The sequence below is a fragment of the Dipteris shenzhenensis genome, chromosome 29 (genome assembly GCF_047967505.1).
Source record: "Dipteris shenzhenensis isolate YYH24624 ecotype China chromosome 29, Dip_SZ_1.0, whole genome shotgun sequence".
In the NCBI taxonomy this organism is placed as follows: domain Eukaryota; kingdom Viridiplantae; phylum Streptophyta; class Polypodiopsida; order Gleicheniales; family Dipteridaceae; genus Dipteris; species Dipteris shenzhenensis.
The window spans coordinates 27,203,103-27,219,410 of record NC_141624.1 but is presented as its reverse complement, the minus strand read 5'-3'; the positions used below and the strand labels follow the sequence as shown (position 1 = coordinate 27,219,410).

Genomic DNA, 16,308 nt, shown 5'->3' with positions numbered 1-16,308 from the left:
GGACATGGCTTTGTACAATGACTCTAATCAAAGTCACCACTTGAGCACAAAAAGCTCTAATGCAATCAATCTACATCTCATATTGGCTTTACTTCTCATAGCCCATTCCAACACGAAGTCCCTAACTCCCATGCAAACCTAGACAATATACTAATTTGTGTTCAAGGAACATATCAATAGTGATCTCCACTATTACAATGAGAATAATAATGTAAACCAATTTCACAAGTGTTTGGCCAAATTTATTGATTTGGCTCAAAAGCTCCTAATGATTGCGATACGTCTCAATTTTGTCCAAGGACTAAATTTATGATAATCATCCATGCAAATAAACAATGACCTCTTTATCAAATTACACATGTCGTCCATGCAAATAAACAATGACCTCTTCATGTTTTTGTCCAAATACATGAATCACATTTAAAGTTCCACCCAATCTTTGAAATCTCCAGAATTTTAGCCCTTGGAGGATTGAAAGTACTATGGACACTAGTGACTGAGAGAGTAATCAGACATTCCTCCATGAATTGACATAGAAAAAGCTACAGGAGAGGATAAGGTGAACAAAAAATAAAAGCTTTAAACAAGTTTCTAAGAGGGCCAGACAATCTCTCTCTCAAAACTATAGGAGAGGATAAGGTGAACAAAAAATAAAAGCTTTAAAGTTTCTAAGAGGGCCAGACAATCTCTCTCTCAAAACTATACAGTACATATGTAAATCCTAACTTTGAAGATAGCTGTAGATTGCAATGTTCTCATCGCTGATTTGCAAACTCAAATTAGAGATTACAAGAGAGATTGGCACTGGTTGGTTTGCAGCTTTCTGCACTGATTAAGAGAGCTGAAATTACATTATAACAGAGGCAGGCATACAAGTTCGCAGTGCTAACATCTATGACAAAAACTCGCAGCAGACAGAAGGCCATGATTTTGCTTGCCAAAGATCTGGTAATGGATTGAAAATCTACAACATATGCAGGGATTGCAGAAATTTGTGTGTTATTAACACTGAATAAGTTCAAACACTGAATACGTTCAAACAAGAACACTAACCAGTGGCTTGCAGAATGGTGAAATTGTTCATCCCCTGCTCTTTAACTCGGCCAACCGCCTGCTCAGTTCGTCTTCTTCGGGGACCTTAGAGGGCTCCTGAAGGGACTGCCCCTCAGCTTGTGGAAGCCCTACTGAGATCTGTAACCCATACTCATCGGCAACCTGCTGCATCAACTCTTTCACGTCATCTTCTGGTGTGGACAACGAGGTGCTTCCCGCCATCGAATTCTCCACAAACTCTGCTTGCACTTCCATATTCACAAACTGTTTCTCAAACTCGTCCAGTGTCTCGGACATCTTCTGGAGATCGCTGCTTGCCAGGGACGTATCAAGGGTCCTCACGACGGAGGCAAGCGACCTGGTGATGGTCATCATTTTGGCCTGGGTATCAAGCTGAGAGATGACGGCATCGAGGCGAGAGGAAAGGCGCAGGTAGTTGAGCTGCTCCGACCTCTTACGGATGGAATTCTGGGCGTGGATGCGGGCACCGTCCATGTTCCCTTTCTCCATGGCCTTCTTAACTTTAAATTTCTCGCTCTTTTCCTCTTTCTCGCATTTGCGGGACTGTCGTTGAAGGCTTTTGGAGGTGAATTTCAATTCCATGATTTGGTTAAGGAGACGATCTCTGTCACCCATGGATGGAAATGGGTGATAGAAAATGGAGAAATGGGCGATGGAAAATGGAGCAGGATGGAAGGGCAAGGGCGGGCTAGATTTGTGGATGCAGCAGAGTCCTTGAAGGCTTTGGGTGCTGTTCACATGCCCACCACCAAAGAGAAGCAAAACATCTTTCTTGGCCCCCTCCTCCTTTCCCCTTTTCATCATCATTTCTTCATTAGTATACCCGTTCCATGGCTCCCTCCCATGTTGTTCCTTGCTTCCTCAATTATATCATTCCTCATATATTACAGCTTCAGCCAAAGTTGCTCGGCCTGGAGGGATGATCCGAGCTGTTTGATCAAGGCACTTTAATATCCCATAAAATGGTGGGGGCTGTGACATCGCTGATGTGTCAAGAACTTCCACATTTGCCAATCACATCATGGTTAAAAAGTTCCATGCATGCTCCCGTGTCCTAAACTTCCACACTAGCCCATCACATCAAAGGTAATTTTCTAAAAATTAACCCTCCTTGCCCCATCTACTTTGACGGTTGGTAGAAGTCATTGGTCGACCTTTACCCCATGTAAAAGTAACTCGTGGCTTCGCCGCTTGTCACTTTCACATGGGGTAAAGGCCTTCCCATGGCCTCTACCTACTCCTTCCATGATTATGAATGAGCTTTTTTGCGCTGCCTTGGGGGGACGCACTCGGCGACAATACTCAAAAAAGGAAAACTTGTTTCTGGTTTTTATTTCGTTCTTTTGGGGCCTTTTTGGCCCGCCCCATGGGAAGGAAAAAGGAAAACTCGTTTCTAGTTTTTGTTTCATTCTTCTAGGACCTTTTGGCCTGCCCCATGGGAAGGCCTTAGTGGAGATATGTCTTAGAAAGAGATTTTTTTTTTTGAATTGGTTTTTGGCTTGCCTTCATTTATTGTGAAATGTGGTGATTCATCCACATGTCATTGCAGTCAATGGGTGCCATCAAGTTGCCACGTGGACTATGCCGTGATTCGTCCACGTGTTGTTGCAGTCAATGTGCATCGTCAAGTTGCCATGTGGACTGTTCTTGTTAATCGCATGCAGAGGTCGTGTTAATGAAGAGTATTGGTCGACGATGGATAATTGTGGATGAGCCATGCACATAGAACATTTATGGAGGACATTGCGCAAGGGGAATTCTTCCCCAGACGATTGTATGTGCTTTATAGCGGTGTTATGGTGTTAGAGGCAAATAATATGTGCTCAGTTTCTTGTTTTGTAGTTCTTCAAATGTGGATCCAACCTATGGGTGAGAGTTGCCTGTAGGAAAATTCGGGGGTGTTGCATCTAACGAATATCCAAGGTGCAGAGGTCGACTATAACGTGGAAATGTCAGGTAGTAGAGGAGACGTTCTTAAGTTTTCGTTCTTTGTTTTGGTCTTTACTTGTTTCATGTGGTTGACCGTGAGGAAACTGGTGAATCCATGGGTGAACGCCAAGCCTCTCATTTTTTGATTTCGATTTTGTTCATGAGTTTCGGTTCAGTGATTTTTCTTCGATCTCTATTCCTTACCCGAGGTCTATGATTCCATTGCAGAGATGCTCAAATGGGTTTCTGGTAGAGACGTGGAGGACACTAGTGCCGATGCGAATTCTGCCATGAATTGTGAGCAATCGTCTTTTTTTGTGCATTGCTCAGCTGAATTACTGTGTTAGGGGTTTGTTGGATAACTTTGGCTCGTGCATGTGGAACCTCGTGCAATGCCCATCTCGACTCCATGTTGACAAATTGGGAGGGAAAAATTCGAGTACCATGAGTTCTCCTATTCTTCTAACTTGTGCTGGCACCCCACCGAAACAATCTGTGCTTATGAAAAATGCTACGATTAATAATAGTGCTAAGCAAGATCTCCACAAGGCGTTCCAAGTTGCTGCATGGGACGCCTACATAGAAGGTCAATAATGTTTGAATTGCTTGGGTTTTGTTCATCCTGTTTTACGATTTCAATGTGGAGTATCGTTGACTCTAAGGTTCGACTACGGTGCAGGTGTATATTAGTCGAATAGCAGGCTGTGTACATACTGTTGCACATATAGTGTTTGCAGATGTTTGCAGAGAGTACATTCTTGTGTGTGAAGATTAATACGTTGTGTGACCCTTGAAATGATTTCGCACGATAGCACGTTTCCATTATGTAAGTGGTTTGGGGTGTGAAAGAGCCTGTTCTCTACACTCTCAATCGTGGAGTTTGTGAACTCTGTTTTTGCCTCTCTTTTTTTTTTCGTGAGCGTACATGCGTTGATGTCGTTTCATGCAAGAGCTGTCCCATTCCTTCCTATTCACTCAATCGGTATGTTTTGGGGCTTGTGGGATCCACTCTTTTCCTTTCAGAATATCTCGTGTGTCAATTAGTGTGGGTAGAATCGATTGAACATGTGATTTGGTAAGGCTTGACAGTTGTTGGCCTTTCATAAAGAAGACGTGGCCTTTAATATTCAAAAAGCTTAGAGAGTGTTTGGGAGTTTCGTCTGATTCGTTATGGCACTCTTTAACTACCACTAACAGTAATATGTTAGATTAGTTTGGAAACATTATGGTTGTTTTGGGACGGCTTCAAATTTGTAATGGCATCTTTTGTAGTTTTTAAAATTAAATTGTATATATGCTTATTGCAATTCTTAAAGCATATAATATTCCCTAGTAGAAAATAAGAGCGACCTTATTTTCGAGGAACTTTATGCTTTATTTCTTTCTATTCATTGTTAACTTAATGAAATGTACAATGCCATTTATCAATGTTTAAATAATTTTAATATTGAAACAAAGCAACCTCAAATGTTTGGCATTCACACTATGTTGTCTAATAAAGTTGACAAAGAGCGGATTTAGGTAAAGCAAACAACCTCACCATAAAACTTCATGCAATAGCTTCTACGAAGAAATGAGGGTTGAAGACATTGGGTTTGGTTTCCATTGCATCCTCTTGCACTTGCCCTAAGCACAAACAAACTAAACAAAGTAAGCAATATCGTCTATGAAGAAATTGGAGAGGGTTGAAGACTGTTGTAGAAAGTAGGTCTTCCTCACAAAGAAAGGAGAGTGCAATGAGTTTGAGAACCTTGAGTGCAAGCACAGGCATAAGATGGAGGAAGAACATTCCACATCTTTAGAGCATAAGGCTTTGATTCCTATACATAGGAGGGGGAAAGGCCCTTGCTTGACATTGAGCTAGTGACAATGTGATTCCCCATAGGTTTTCTTTTGAGGGGAAGTTACTAGTGAAGTATGACACCTTCAAGGCTGAAAAAGTTACATATGCAACAAAACTTCTAGCGGACTTCACCGACCACCACAATTACCAAACCATAACTTTGGTTGTGCTGTACAATTTTGTAGACTAGTACAAAGATATCTTGGTGCCCGAGTCTTTCTACCAAATTGAGGGGGTCGTTGCACGTAAGAGAGCACTTGGCAAGGGAGGGAGTTGCTACTTCTCGCTTCATGTGTATGCAACCACCCTCATCCTGAAAGCAAACCTTCCAAGAGGAACATGCATTTCATCCTTGACACGACAATCACTTTGTGTGCCGCATGCATTGGAGATGTTTTCTTTTCGGAGGGGTACCATCTCAACTATTGTGGGAACCATAAGTTTTGTTGTGATCAAAGTACATCCTGATGGAGGCTCTGACCAAGTAATGTCATTGACGGCCCTCGAGACAAAGATTGTGCCATTGTGAGGACCCTTCTTGCTTGATTCTCTTTGTAATACACAATTGTGCTCCATAATTTCCTCACAAAGGTATTTAGCACATATTTCATAAGTGGAAAAATGTCCTCACACGCTTGATCTAGGAGTACAACTATGATGGCATTGCTATGTACTCTTCTCTTCCTCTCTTTTTTGTTCTTGAATCATATTATGTTTTATATTGGCCATTGTTGTTGCCACTACTCCATGTCATAGGTAGGGTGTGTGGGGTGTGCAAATTATGCATGGTTCCAAGGCTTTTTGTCATCTACAGATATATCGGTGTCATTGTCGTTTGTAGTATATGTGCAGCTTAGGACCTTGGGTCATATTGCGATAAGAGACATAGGCTCAAGTGTGTAAAGTGGACATTGCGCTTGCTTGCATGAAGGGAACATTAAACAACATGGTTGGGGGAATAAAGTCTTTTTCTTCCATTGGGGTTAGTGGGGGAATAGAGGCCCCTTTGCCTCCATTGGGAAATTGTTAGTACATGATAGCGATGAAGAACACGTTGGGATCCATTCTAGCTGAAGTGCCTTAGGGAGAGCAACTTGATGAGCTTTAGCAAGCATTCATGACCCAAGTCTCTAATCTTGGCTATGGACAAAAGGTAAGTAGTTTGTATTCTCAAGCCTAAGAGTATTCTTACATGTTGCTAAGTCGGCTCATACTTATTGTAGGTTTCGGGGTTTTTCTGGGTCATGAACCTCAACACCCAACTTGTGGAGTACATGTGCAGCATTTGTGGTAGATCGTGTGTCAGTCTCGCGACCTGCGGAACCCATTTTGCTATTCTTGCAAGGCACCTCTGTTGGGATATCTCAAGGTGTATGCCTCAGGCACACCTTATGTTTCTATGTGTGAGTGCTAGAGGCACAGTTAGGTGCCCACAAGCACAGTTAGGTGGTAGAGAGCCACATAGGATGATTGAGAGAATCTAGGAGTACATTGAGGAGATGATTGTGGAGCTCTGAGGTCATCAGTGATGTCAGTGAGCTTGTATGAGGTGCCTACTTAAGGATCTCACTTTTCTTCATTCCATAAGCAAGTATTCTGATTTTGTGTCCACTCTACTCTTTCCTTTCAGTATTCCAACATGGTATCAGAGCCATTTGATCCTCCTTGAGCCCATTTTTGCCACATCATCATCTTCTTCCTCTTCTTCTTCTTCACCATCTCTCCCTCTTCTTCCAAAAATTTGCTTGAGCTTGTTCTCCTCTGATTCTCACCCATTTCCCACGCCCTTCCAGCTGGAGATCCCTCTTGTTGGGGCAAATTTCGAGCTGCAAGGAATTGAAGAATTTCAAGCTCTACTGGTCGCCATTGTACGAATTTCGTCGATTCTTCTTGCTACGTTTTCTCTGCGCCTGCTCCTTCTTTCTCTAATTCCTTTCAGGGCAAGCTTCTCCATACCTAGAGCTACCTTGTGCTGAAATCTGAGCAACAATGGCTGCATATTGAAGGAGAAAACAGAGAAAAACCAGTCGACTTTGTTGAAGAAAGAGAAGGCGACCTGACGTGTTTTTTCGCCTCTTCTTCCCAGAGGTTCTACTGTGGTATACCAGCTTTCTTTTGCCTCAGAAAGCCCCCTTTCTTTTGCTTTGAAGAGTGTGCTATAAGCCCTCCAAGTTCAGCTCTCTAGTTTTGACAGTTTTGACAAGCTTTTGAAAATGATGCTACATAAAATGCTACTCTAGCATTTCTGGTCTTTTGAAGTTTTCAATAACTTCACTACAAGTGTTGCTTCAGTTTTGTTTTGACTTGCTAGACCTGGTTCTGATTGGAAAGTGTTTATTTCACCCACTTCTATGAAGCATGTAAGAAGAAGCATCATTGTTTGAAATCTAGTCACTACTCTTTGCTACATCAAGTGCTCATATTTTTGAAGTCTTTCAGTTATTTTTGCCTTGTAAGAGAGATAGACACTGCCCAATATCTGGGTTAGACCCTCTCATGGCTACCATATTTAATCTTGAGAAGTTCAATGGAAAGGGCTTCCATACATGGCAAATGAAGGTGAAATTTGCATTGATGCGGGAGAACTTATGGGGACTTGTCAAACCTACTCCTATCGCTTCTTCTACGGCCTCCAATGCTGGACAATCTTCAACTCCGACACGACCGGCAAGGGATCCAGCAAGAGAAGAAAAGGCATATGGTATCATTGCTCTTGCTTTGGGTGATGATTATATACACCATATCTCTGACTTAGAGTCTCCTTCGGAAGCTTGGCAAAAGCTAGACATGATTTTTGGTGCAAGCTCTCATATCTCTAAACTATCACTCAAAATCTCTTTCTTTGAATTAAAGATGTCAAGTGATACTACTTTAGCAGCTCATGTCAACTATATGCAGAGTCTTATGACTCAATTAGCTTCTATCAACTCTCCTATCACTCCTGATGATGCTATGGCAGTGTTACTTAAGAGTATGCCTGAAGGATTTGATCACATTGTTAGCACTTTGAAGAATCTTCCCAATCCTAACCTTGAAGGCATTATCTCTGCTCTCCAAGAAGAAGAAAGGCATATGGAGCTAAGGAAAGGCAATGACACTGCTTATGCTATAAAAGTCCAGAAGGGCAAGTATACTCCTTGCAATCACTGCGGAAAGACAAATCACCTTTCAAAGGAATGCTTCAAAATTAATCCATGCAAGCACTGTGGCAAGAACAACCATAATGAGAAGTTTTGCAAAGCCAAAGCAAAGAAAGAAAATGCAAATCTACTTACAGTAAATGAGCCTCCACAAGATGAGGCATCCTTTGAAGATTATGCATATTAAACACATCTCTATGTATGCTCCAGATCTCTCTTTTTATGTCAAGGTACTCAGCCTGGATAGTCCTCCAAAATGAATGAAAATAAACTATTGTGTTTTGTGTGTTTTGTAAACACCTCTGGTCACCTTATGATGTAGGCCATGTGTATGTTTTTGTTCCATGGTACCTCCTGCAGACATTGTGTGCATGTACATGCAGGGGAAATAACCATTGGAAGGTCTTTCTGTATCCCTTTTTGTTTACCTTACACCCAAGGGAACCCTTGCTAGCATGAGAACCTAGCCATAGATTTATCCTTGACCACCATGAGATGGCATGAGAAACTATGAGACTAGATGTATCCTTGACATAGCCTGAGGCATTTCCTTGAGGGGGGGTTTGTTGGGATATCTCAAGGTGTATGCCTCAGGCACACCTTATGTTTCTATGTGTGAGTGCTAGAGGCACAGTTAGGTGCCCACAAGCACAGTTAGGTGGTAGAGAGCCACATAGGATGATTGAGAGAATCTAGGAGCAGATTGAGGAGATGATTGTGGAGCTCTGAGGTCATCAGTGATGTCAGTGAGCTTGTATGAGGTGCCTACTTAAGGACCTCACTTTTCTTCATTCCATAAGCAAGTATTCTGATTTTGTGTCCACTCTACTCTTTCCTTTCAGTATTCCAACAACCTCAGCATGCATCAAAGTGCCTCTCTTGAAAGGGCATATCTTCCTCTGTGATGGATCATATGTGGCTCATGGTTCACAGGTTGATAGCTTGCTCGCACTTGGGTCACCTTTCTTGGATTTGGTCAGGTCCATTATTTCTGGTATCGGGGTGGCTAGTGGAAGATTTACTATAATAGTTTCGGCCATTTGGTTTCCTTCGAGGTGAACACATGATTGTACATTCCATGTTATGGCTTTTTTATGGATGTGCCTTTGCCCTTCTTGTTTACTTCGCTTACTCATGAAATGAAAAGTACTAGTGTAGGCTTTGAGCTTGGGTAAGCACATCCTCCTAGGGAGCTCCAAATCAGTTGAGGGAGTAAAAAAGGAGGTGATGGTAAATGAAGTGTTTCGTTTGCATGCAAACTTTTACGTAGTTCTACGAGATGTCCTTATATCACTCTAAGGAGCTTCTTCTTCTCGGTCGGTTCGTGAACTACTGTCTCTTCCATGAGAGTCGGTAGAGGCAACTCTTGGTAGCAGCATATGGACACCTTGACAGAAACCTCATGCTCATGGAACTCATGGATTGTATCTGCTGGCTATCACGTGAAGAGGCACAGTCTCTAGTCGGTTGATGGGGATGATATAGTTTCGGTTTATATAATTCTAGTTAGTGTGTGTTCTTATGATTGGATGAGCCTTTGTGGCTATGCTTTTGTAGCACATCTTCTATCTTGTAAGAGCAACAAGCCTGGTCATAGGCTGAGCTCCTATTAGTAAGAATAAACTGTCTTTTGTGAGAATTATTGAGTCATTGTTCCTTCATTTCGATTCCACACAGATTAACCATTGCATGCACTAAGTGTTTTAAGATAGATTAGTCATCAGTGGTATCAGAGCAGAGAAAGAATATTGGGAAGATGTACATATGTCAAGATACTCAAATTTGAAGGTGATCATTGCTCCAAAAAAGGTGAGGAAGCCAAGGTCAAAGAAATTCCTGAAGTCATCACGTGATATCTTGGTAGAGGTGTGCTTTTGAGCTCGATTGGAATCCATTGAGTTTGTGAGATGGATATGTCGTAAAGCAAAGACAGGATGTGGGATTCTTACCTTCAATGGTAAGAACTTTCCATCATGGCAGCTTGCCACCCGCCTTTTGTTCATGCAAAAGGAGTTATGGGGAGTCGTTGTTGGAGCGGAGAAGAAGCCTAAGGGAAATGCATCAGAAGTAGAGAAGAGTGCATGGGAGACAAAGAATGAGAAGGCGATTGGATACAATGAACGAGCTCTAGGTCCCAAGTTTTTTCACCACCTTGATGTGAAAGCATCAGCTGTGTTGCAGATAACTGGCAAACATTGCAGACTTTATTTGGGGTGTGTGTGAAGAACTCAAGAGCTAACTTGAAGCAAGATCTCTTCGATTTAAAAATGCTCGAGGGAGAGAACTTGGGTATGTTCAATGCAAGCTTTGCTTAGGCAACTATATGAACTCTGAGCAAAGGTTGAGGATGAAGATAAAAAAGAGATCTTGTTGAAGAGCTTACCACCCGATCAATACAAAGAAACAGTGAGGATCCTAAGACTAGATGACGAGATGGACATTCTAGATTGCGTAGGGATGCTGCTCAGTGAGGAGAAACATACCAACACAAGAATCTTTGACCCTAGAGTGTTTGTAATCACTGATAGAAAGAAGAAGACGGGTAGAGATACTAAAAAATGCAACTCCTATGGCAGAGGACATATTGTAAGGTTTTGTTACACTAACCAACACGATGAGATCTTAAAATTAGAAAAAGGCAACGATAGAGCACTAGTGGCAGTTATTAAAAAGGAGTCAACTATGTTGGTTGAGGTAGATCACCTCAAGGATCAAGACTATGCTTTGTAGGACAGTAGTAATTGCCTAGTGTCATGCTCTTTGTGAGCAATTTTTGATAGTTCTTGAAGTTCTTAGTGAACTGCTTGCTGGTGTAGCTCTTTGTGAGAGAATTGAATCCTTTGTGGATGTTTTGGTTAGTTTTGATTAAGCTCTTTGTGAGCAAGTGATTGTTTACTTGTATCCGTGATCTCCCAATTTTGGCCGAGGGGGGGTATGTAGGCTTTGAGCTTGGGTAAGCACATCCTCATGGGGAGCTCCAAATCCGTTGAATGCGTACAAAAGGAGGTGATGGTAAATGACAAGTGTTTAGTTTGCATGAAAACTTCTACATAGTTCTACGAGATGTCCTTATATCACTCCGAGGAGCTTCTTCTTCTTGGTCAGTTCATGAATTACTGTCTATTCCATGAGAGTTAGTAGAGGCGACTCTTCGCAGTATCATATGGACACCTTGAAGGAGACCTCATGCTCATGGACCTCAAGGATTGAGTGGATCGTATCTGCTGGGGCTATCACGTGAAGAGGTGCAGTCTCTAGTCAATTGATGGTGATGATATAGTTTCAGTTCAAATCGTTCTAGTTAGTGTGTGTGTTTTTGATGATTGGATGAGCCTTTGTGGCAATGCTTTTGTAGCACATCTTCTATCTTGTAAGAGCAACAAGCCTGGTCAGGTTGAGCTCCTATAAGTAAGAATAAACTATCTTTTGTGAGAATTATTGAGTCATTGTTCCTTCATTTCGATTCCACACAGATTAATCGTTGCATGCACTAAGTGTTTTAATATAGATTAACCATCAACAAGTTCACAAGCAAGGACTTAATTGTTTAATTGTGCATCGCCGCTTCCCTCCATAAAAAATCCATAACATGGAATCATGTGTCCGCCTCAAAGGCAATCGAATGGCTAGAACTATTGATAGTGAAGCTTCCACTAGGCATGATGCTAGAAAGCATGGACCTGACATGGAGGAAACTATCAGCATACAAATCCATATTTTTGATAAGAAAAACCGTATGTGCCTTTGGCTCTTCTTGTTTACTTCACTTGCTCATGAAATGAAAAGTACAAGTTTGCAAGCAAGGACTTAATTGTTTAATTGTCCACTGCTGCTCCCCATAGTTTTGCTTATCAAAAAAATCAATGCACCCCAAGACCTCCATGCATTTAACTCCACCAAAAGAAACACATTCACAAGAAAAATCCCACACGACACAAACTTGTTGCTATGCTTATTTGAGTGGTTTCCTTCATTCTCCTATGAAAATTTAGTCAAGACTTTTTGATTCCCTCTTCATGGATGACCATCTACTTAAGTTGCCTTGGGCTGAACTTCTCATGTCCATTTTATGGCTCTGAATGCCTCGGCCCTAGACCTCAAGATGCATATCCTTAGAAACACATCAAACTCATGCTCTTTGATTCACGATTGCTTGGCTTGCTTTAGTGTGGTACTATAGTCATCCTTCAAATTACTTTGTAGGATATGGAAGGAGTCGAAGAAATATTTAGCGTTGTCATTACATCACCTTTGCAAGAACATGTTCTTGATGGAAGAGCTCACAAAACCCATGGAGGTCTTTCCCCTCTTCGTGAAACAACTTAAATTGCGACATAGTGCATGGGCTAAAGAGAACTAGGCATCGCTTGTTGAGTTAATGGCAACGGCACCAAATGTATTTTGCTTACTGCACAATACATGGTGTTGTACCCTAAATAGACATTCCCCATGCAAAACATCTCCAAGAAAATATATTGACCAAGGAAGGCCTTTGCAGCAACGACAAAGAATCAATTGTCCAACCCTTCTTCCAACACAAAAAGGCAACCAGGTCGGAAGACAATGAAGTGTTCATGCCGCAAGGCCATGCACCAAGCCATGGTAGAGTACCTTAAAAGAATTAAAGACACACCTGGTCCATCATACCCATGCATTTGCTGTGGTTATTTATGCTTTAGATTCAAACTTTGAGGCATATCCCCTTCTCAACGAGGCAATTCTTGGATAGGAAAACACTCGTTAGCAAGAGCAACTCATTTGTGCTTAGTGCCAAACACATGTGCGTAAGGGTGTCATCCCAAAATTTTGTTTGCAAAACATGGTTTTGATGCGCATGAGTCGCCACACAAGCATGCTAAACTCGATCGAGTCACGACTTATAGCTATACCCCTTTACCTAGATTTGTGAATTGTCATTTGATGGTCAATATGGCCTTCATGGAGTAATCGTTAATGTTTTTGCAGATGTTGATAGGGCACAATATATCCTCCCGCATTTCTTGGATGATAGTGCAACAATCATAGTGGCTTTGAAGCGCAAGCTCATGTACATGCACAACTACATGAGTGGGCTTGTTTGTCCCACACTTACCTTGAGAGCTTTGCGTGAACTTTTCCAAACTCTACTATATCGTGAGTGCAAAGTCTCTTTGAACCCTCTTTGGGCCCCGACCACATGCGAAACTTGGAAGCAAGCATTGAACAAGATTCTTTCAATAGCACCAATGATGATGTTGAGATGAAGATGACCCCTGCAACAAACATGCTTGAACATGGGATCTACATAGCAGCACAAGTGGTGGACTTCTAGGACAAAACAATATTTGTAGCACCTTTGGAAGGCTTTATCCAAATGAGCATTTTGAAAGACAAATATTGTGAGGAGCTTGCTTGCTTTTGCCACAATATTCTATGGGCACCCAAGACAATATACCTTGCCTCCTTGGACTTCGTTCTGAGAAATTGCCCACACTGGGAGCTCATCAACAAAGATTGATGCTTTGCGCGTTCCATAGAGAATATAATTTTTAAAACAATGAAAATACTAGTTGCACAAGTACTATCATCGATACGGGTTTGCATGAGGAAAGGCAAACTGCAGGGCAAGACCATCCTTGCAAAAGATGTTGTTCAAGACATGAACATCGAATGCTTCCCACAGTCACACATTGGTTTTGTGACTTCATCTACATGCAGACATCAGCTAATTATAATCACAAACTACAAATGAATATGTTCGTGATGTTGTGCCAGGTGGGACTGCCATGCTTTTTTGTCATGTTTTTAGCCATGCTGAGAAGATGTGGAAATTGTTTGTTGCTTGCTTGCAAAAATTGATTGTGATGACGATGAGATCATCTCCAACGCTTATCAAAAACATTTCCACTCATGACCTCCTCTGTCTTGACCTTGTTGCAACTACAAGATACTATGTCCAATAGTTCTAGTCCATCAAACACCTCTTGCGAAAAGACCCTACTACCCTTATGGTCCTCAACTTCTTCTTTGTCATAGAGGTCCAAAATTGAGGAAGCCAGCACGACCATGATTTGTTGCAACAATCTACTATGAAGCACCTAATGAAATAATGGAAGAGTTCATCGACAAATTCATAATGACAGACATCTCACAATTTGCTTGCAAGCTAAAGGACATCCAAGTGCACAAACATAGGAGCGTGTGCAAGAAGCGAAATAAAGTTTGTCGGTTTTACTTCCCTCGGTCACCAATGAGGGCAACAAAAATATAGTCTTGATTGAAGACAAAGAAACTAGGCGCAACTTAAAAATGGGGTACAATTGGGTTTGCAAAGCCTTGCAAAATGTTTACATTTGGGCTACAAGACTTTGACACATTCTTGAACATGCTAGCAATGATGAAGAGTACGTACATACGCTATGGTAGGGAGTCATGCGACCTACATTCTTCCTTAAGAGACATCCAAAAGACATTTACACTACACCAGCATGGGTGTTACTACCATTGACATGATGGAGTTAAAAAGTCCACCCTTACCATAAGGGATTGTCTTTCACGAGAATATTAGGAAAAAGACTCTGTCCTTTAGGGACATATGAACAATTACAGTTTTGTTAATGTGACACTTTAGGAATTAGCAGCAATGGTATGCTTCCATGAAAGAAGAATGCTGGTTAGGAAGTAAAAGATTTCATACTTTTACCTAACCATTTTGGAACAAGTAGTAACAAGAAACATTTTGGATACTTTTATAATTCGGCAGTCAACACTCAAGCATATGTATGTTGAGGGTAGAGAATCATGATGCAAGCTGAGATTGACCATACTAAAAGTATAGAAAGCATCTTACTGGATAACTAGTATAAGAAATAGGAGTGTGGTGGTTTCTACTTTGAAATATTAGGAATTACGACTGTACCTTGTACATGACTAAGGTGGACAAAGCCACAAGCAAAGCTATAAAGCAAGCTTTCCACAATGTTTTCAAATAGATGCTCTAGCAAACAAACGAGTACAAAAAGTCAAGAATGCCATATTAAACATGTAGGACACACATTACTGCACAACAAGCTGCTTGTGGCTACCCTTGCCCCTAACAAGAAGGACTAGATAGTTTTGCTACATCAACACAAACCCACCTAAAAATCAGACCCTGTTATACTCAAAAGGCAAGCACAACTCAAACGTATGGATCAATTCAGCAAAGACATTTTCTTCCATGACATCATTGCGAAGTACACCAAGAGAAACTTGCAGTCCAAGATACGTCAACTCATACCATGGAGGGGGGTTTGTAGGCCATTCTATCAGTTATCCGTAGGTGCCACTTATTCCTTGGTATGTGCTTGTACACCTAGTTATAGTCAGTTAGGACTATTGGTACAATTAGTACATGTACCACCTAGGTCAATTAGAACACTTAGTCTAGTTAGGACATTTAGCTCTAGGGTTTTGTCATATTGGCTCCCTCTTGAGCCTCCACTCATTGTAGCATCTTTTTCAATACAGCAGCAAGTTTTTGGTATTCTATCACTCATTTTTGAGATTCCATTGATTGCCATAGCCAACATAGATCCACTTCCCGCTATTGCTTCTCATTGAGTTCAGTTATGATAATGGCGCATGCACAATTTTATCCTTTCATACCACTAGTGTATATCAATTCTCAATCTATCGATGCGGATTTGCAAAGGTTGAGGATTAGAAGCTTCACCAGCATTGATTGGATGAAGGTGAACATTCACCCTGCAGCTTTGGCATGTTGTTAGCTAGCAGTCAGATTAGTTGTGGAGTGAAAATCAGTTGCTCATAATGCAATTGATCTATAAGCGGCAGCTATTCTTGCCTATGGACACAGAGCTGATGGTGCAACCATTGTGTTTGGCTGAGGAGATGGTGGCAGAGTTTGGCGACCCAACTCGAGGTGAGTATAAGCTTAGCGCTTGCAAGGATGTCCAGGTTCGTGATCTCTATTAATGGATTCTGGAGTCGGTCTCTTTGCAAGCTCTTTGCAAGCAAAGACCTATACGATTACTCCCAGGTCTCATGGGATGATCGTGATAGCGGTGGAGCAAAGACCAGTACCTTGGGTACAAATTTTGAAGCAGAGAATCCATGTAGAGGCACATAGGGTGGTGACAGCGGTAGAGAAGAAACAAGCTGTGAATTCAAAGATTGGGCAGATTTTGGAAGTTTTGTTTCCCTTACAACTTGACTCCACTATTCCTCAAAGGAATAAAGCACTAATTTTTACCCTGGATCCAGAAGGTCCTTTGTAGGATGTGGATGAAGGCTCATCCGGTCAAGAGTCTAAGAAGTAGAGGCATCAAGGTCCTCGTAGCA

The 16,308-nt window shown here is 41.6% G+C and overlaps 1 pseudogene across 2 annotated transcripts; it reads right to left on the bottom strand.

Moving 5' to 3' along the window:
* Positions 1-560: 560 nt before the first annotated feature.
* LOC147882652 (ESCRT-related protein CHMP1B pseudogene) lies at positions 561-1,898 on the bottom strand (annotated as a pseudogene). 2 transcript variants are annotated; one of them, XR_015543874.1, is made up of 2 exons: positions 1,054-1,898; positions 561-828 (listed from the first exon to the last, which is right to left on the bottom strand). The product of XR_015543874.1 is annotated as an ESCRT-related protein CHMP1B pseudogene, transcript variant X1 (transcript). The 2 variants fall into 2 exon arrangements; XR_015543876.1 differs by having other exon boundaries at positions 561-823.
* Between the last annotated feature and the right edge of the window lie 14,410 nt (positions 1,899-16,308).